This window comes from Hordeum vulgare, chromosome 7H, assembly GCF_904849725.1.
Source record: "Hordeum vulgare subsp. vulgare chromosome 7H, MorexV3_pseudomolecules_assembly, whole genome shotgun sequence".
NCBI lineage: Eukaryota > Viridiplantae > Streptophyta > Magnoliopsida > Poales > Poaceae > Hordeum > Hordeum vulgare.
In genome coordinates this window covers 574,885,282-574,890,637 of record NC_058524.1, presented here as the reverse complement: position 1 = coordinate 574,890,637, position 5,356 = coordinate 574,885,282, and the positions used below count along the sequence as shown (strand labels likewise).

Below are 5,356 nucleotides of genomic sequence, written 5' to 3'. Positions count from 1 at the left end.
GACGACATCTAAAACGTGTGCTTGTGATGTACACTTTAGGTTTGTTGCACCGTCTGTGGGTTTCGATACATTATGTGAATGGATCGACGACAGCACCGGTTTTAGATATGAGGAGTGAGAGCACTCCACATTATCGAATTTTGTAGGTGTAAGTGGTGGCTTCGGATGGCTTGTTGTATGTTCTTGTTAGACCTATTGAATAATAAGTAAAAATGGTTGTATGCATCGATTGATGGATAGGCCCAGGGTTTTAACCTCCTTTTTAAAGGAAAAAACCAGCGCTTAAGTCCTAGATTTCTTGAATTTTTCAGGATTTATTTCAGGTCTTCTGGTAATGTGTGCTTAGTAAAAAGAAGTCGTTTTCAATGGCTATGAAAACGTCTACATCAACTTTGTCAATTTGAAGATAGTGCGCCGATTCAGGCTCTTGAAGGTGCTTATGAGGATATGATATGTGTGCGCGATTGTATTTGTGTATATATGGGCTATGTACGATGTTAAAAAAAAAAACGTGTGCGACGACCTGCCGGCCTGGGGACTGGGGAGTCAGAAGTGTGACACCGCATCTGTAAGAAGGATATTGTGATCCCAGTCAGTCAAATTCTGCGTCCACATACAAGCTCAACCAAATATATGCTGTCAATGGTGGCAACGACCACGATGCTGCAGGCTGCAGCGAACGGGAGGCAGAAGCAGCAGCGATGGGGAGCCCATGGGTTAGCTCCTCGAGCAGCCTGTGGGTCACGCTGGGTCAGGCCTCCAACGTGGCGCAGCTAGTCGGCGTGGACGCGCTCGGGCTAATCTCCATGGTCGTGCAGGCCGCCCTGGCTGCGCGCCGCCACCGGGACGCCTGCATGCAGCTCGCGCAGCACGTGGAGCTCGTCGGCGGCCTGCTCAGGGAGCTGGAGCTCGCGGAGCTGATGCGGCGGGAGGCCAGCAGGCGGCCGCTGGAGCAGCTCGGCAGCGCGCTGCGGCGGTGCTACGCGCTCGTGACCGCGTGCCAGGACTGCGGCTACCTCCGCCGCCTGCTCCTGGGAGCCCGGATGGCCGACGAGCTCCGCGCCGCGCAGCACGAGATCGACATGTTCATCCGCCTCATCCCGCTCATCTCCCTCGTCGACAATTCGACAAACACTCGCCGTGTCCAGGTACCATGTTTCTGAAGCTTGTGGTTTCTGATCAGATCGAGGTGTGATTTTAATTTTAGAGTGACACACTTGATTATAGTTTGATGGACTGAACTGATCTGTTCTGTTCCAGTGAACTTGACCATAATTACATCTGAACTAAAATCCAATTGCAATTTTTCTACTGCCCAACAAACAACTCGATATGAACTTAACGATCTGAATTTGGTCGGTAGAAGTACCTATTTTATACTTGGTCATGCATGGTTAGCACCCTTTAACAGGAGGCGAAAAAGGGTGCATCATTCGTAATAAAAAGATGTGAAATGGTGATCTTTCATTCATAGAAGTATGATGGTCAATTGTACATTAACACTAATTGTCGTTTTCGCTGTCCTTGTCTAGCAAGCTGCGGAGCAGGTCGACGGTGTAATCACAGAAGGTTCAAACCATCGTGTCAGGTTAGATAATTCTCGGTATGCAGTGTAGATTACTTGGTGAATGACCCTTCGTATATACAATCCATGATTTCATGATGTTGTTGACAAAGTGGCCTTGTACAAGGATGCTGACGAGTGACAAGTGGCATATGCGTCCTTTGGACTTTTCGCAGAAAAAAGTGACAATTGACAACTATTTCCTCCAACTAGAAATACAGGGCATACTTTAATTGTCCAAGTTCAAGCTGTGACCGGATTGCCTCTAATAATAATACATTGTTAGCGGTTCCAAATCGGAACCATAAGAAAGTGCTAAGTATTGGTTAAAACTTGAAATTTGGATGGTCAAATATGCCTTATACTTCTCATTGTTGACCATATTTTGTTGGTTAGGGCCTACAGGTTTGCAGCTACATGTTACAATCCACAACATGTCATGTGCCCGAAATGTAGGATATGCATATCACATCAATCAACTTGAAATCAAAACATTGCTTTTATTTTTTCATGAGAAAAAATACGAATTTATTTAACTTTAGAATTGATGTTTCAAAAAATCCTTATCATAGTATTAGTTAAGTAACCATCTTTTGGCTATATTCTCTAAACCATATGAAACTTGCCTATTTTTCAGGACTGTAATAGTAAGATTTACCTGTTTTCAGATTTCCAACAAGAGTTTTGGATACCACTGAAGTACATGTTCAAGGAGCTCGCGAACTCTGCTATGTTGGTGAACTACCGTCAGTACGTAAGTAGTTAGGTTTTTGAATTCCCAATGGTATTAGTCGTTTGTTTAGGGTCAGAACTAAGATGCTAAAAGTTTGTAACAATGTTATGTCCTTCATGGATTACAAAATTGCTTGAGGCGTTATAATATCCATGCTCATGTTTTCGGATATTTTTTGCGGGGTATGTTTTCGGATATTATGCAATAACAAGAATTCATAAATGTATTTACGACTGTTTTGATTGACCATGAGTAAACTCTGGTCCAACACATGGTTCGTTGTGTGGTGAACTAAAATTAATAAACACATGTAACGGAAGTCTATCATACAAAAGACAAAATTTTGTGAGTACAGACCTACACTTGAAAAGTTCATAAAAATATACATGCATAACTCATTTAGTAAATACATGAATTTATAAAGATATGATTTCAATAACAGAGAAAACATGATATTACCCATGAAGTCTTTCAATAAATTTTAGTTTATTTTCAAATTTATAAGTTAGTGCTCCTACAAATGATGAATCAGTGATCTGCATGACAAAGAAACTGGAATATTTAAATATTATATCTATATATTGTTAGTCATATCAATGTTGATTGTAATTTCATTAATTAGTGACGATGATATGTTATTCATGACTCGGGAACAGCAGGCTTGCAAGAACAGAAAACTCTCGACAACAAAGAATTAGTGGAATTTTGCATGCGCACAGGAGAATATTACCCGGGGTTCACAGAGTTCACCTACTTTCAGATCGTGGATGCTACAGATAATTTCTCAGAGAAGAGATATCTTGGATCTGGTGGATTTGCTACAGCATACAAGGTATTTGTAAGCCAATAGAAAGGAACTAATTATTTTCAATGCCTATGATGTGTTTCTTTCCAGTGAGAATATTTTCCAAACTCTATTTGAAATCATCGCAGGGTCAGTTGCCCCATGGGCTTGTGGTTGGCATCAAAAGGTTTGATCACCGTGCAAAGTTATCTGATTTCAGCAATGAACTGCAGCTTGCTAGGCTTCGGCATACCAATGTAATAAGGTTACTGGGGTGGTGCATCCATGGAGAAGAAAGGATTCTGATCTACAAGTTCATGCACAATGGTGCATTGGACCATCACATATTTGGTATGTTAAGTTATCCCTATCATCCAATGAATTCCTCGTTTTACCCATGTAGTTGTAGATTTTTGACACTAATTACCCCATCGAGCGGAAATTTGTCTATAATACCGTTTTTGGAAGCTTTTGGACACTCGTTTTCTGATGCATGTCCATTAGGCAAGGTGTGAGGTGACATCCGGGGTCCAAAAATATATAGACGATGATGAGGAATGAAACAGATGGACAAAAAAAGTCTGGACATGATCGTCAACGATGTCCTCTGATCTTTACAAATTTTTCTAAGCAACATACCAATCCTATCTAACATAAACAAGAAAAATGTAAATCTAAGGAATTACCGTGTTAAAAGTCACCGAAATCTGATATTTCGATAAAAGTTCCACTAAATGAGGTAATATGTGTCACAAATGTACAACTACAAGGTAAAAAACGGAATTCACTCTTTATTTTATAAGACATGCTTCTTTGTATTACGAGTATATATGTGCACAAATTTATGTACAGGTAAGTGATGTGCTTGTTTTTTTACCGCAATTGATTTAAAAACTATTCTGATTTGATTTAGAACAGAATATAAATCTTATTTTATCTGAAAGTTTGTTGTTTCGACATTTCGCAGACAGAATAAAAGGGCCATTACTAGACTGGTCTAAGAGACTCAAAATAATCAAAGGGTTAGTAGAGGGGCTTGTTTACCTGCACAAGCACCCCATGCTATCTATTGTCCATAGGGACTTGAAACCAAACAATATTCTCTTGGATTGTGATATGACCCCAAAGGTTTCTGATTTTGGATCAGCTAAAACCCTTAGTCCAGATGTCACAGAAGAGCGCACACGCAGGGTGGTGGGCACTAGGTAAGACGCTACTTGCCTCCTGATTATTCAGTCATTTGGTCATCAGATGTGCTAATACTGCAGTTTTGGCCTCTGTTTTCTCATCCCGTCTTTTCAGTGGTTACATAGCTCCGGAGTATGCATCTCGAGGGGTTTACTCACTGAAGTCAGATGTGTTCAGCTTCGGCATCTTGGTTCTCGAGACCATTAGTGGACAAAAGAACACCGTACTCGACAAGCGAGGGGATACCGTCGGTGATCTTGTACGAGATGTAGGTGAACATAAATTCCAGGCGACATCTCTTACAGTTCTACGCCTCATGATTGTTCGTGTTAAACCGTGGATTCACATTTCATTTCTTTAATGTCAATTGTATTGGAAAACATTTCAGGCCTGGTGTATGTGGAAGGACAGAAGGGTGCATGAGCTCGTCGATCGATCGCTAGGGCACGGATACGACATCGCTGAAGTAGCGATGTACGCTCAGGTGGCACTGCTCTGTGCTCAGGAAGATCCAACAGATCGGCCCACCATGACTGACGTTGCTGCAATGCTGAGCTCCGAAAGCACGAGGCTACCAATGGAGCCTAAGCAGCCTACCGTGCTGAGTGAAGGGAGTGCTGGTGAAGGTACATATATGAGCCAGTCAAGCAGGACGATAGACATAACCATAACGAGTTCAGCCACTGTGCTGACTAGGGTTCGAATCATCGTAGACCCGGAGGTTTGATGCGACGAAAAATGTCCAATGCCATATGGTTGGAACTGGAAGGTGGGGAAGGATCCTGGCCTTTTTAGAGTTCAGAGCGATGTGCAGATTTCAGATGTTAAGGTTTTGTAGGTGTGAAGAAACTTGTTTCTATAGTACTCCCTCGGTCCCAAAATAAGCGTCGTCGTTTTAGTTCAAATTTGTTCGGGAGTACTACTAAATTGATTCCTTTACAAAATGGTAAATACTCCTAGGTTGGAACCGGAAGAAGCGTTTGCACTTTGCAGCCCTGCACTATGCAGCACTACTATATCATCATCGCTGCAAACTTCTGTTCCTATTTTCTAAGATATTCAGAGATAACGATCTCAGAATCTCACG

The 5,356-nt window shown here is 41.9% G+C and overlaps 1 pseudogene; it reads left to right on the top strand.

The window, feature by feature from the left end:
- The first annotated feature begins 701 nt into the window (after positions 1–701).
- On the top strand, positions 702–5,075 carry LOC123412952 (annotated as a pseudogene).
- Positions 5,076–5,356: the final 281 nt, after the last annotated feature.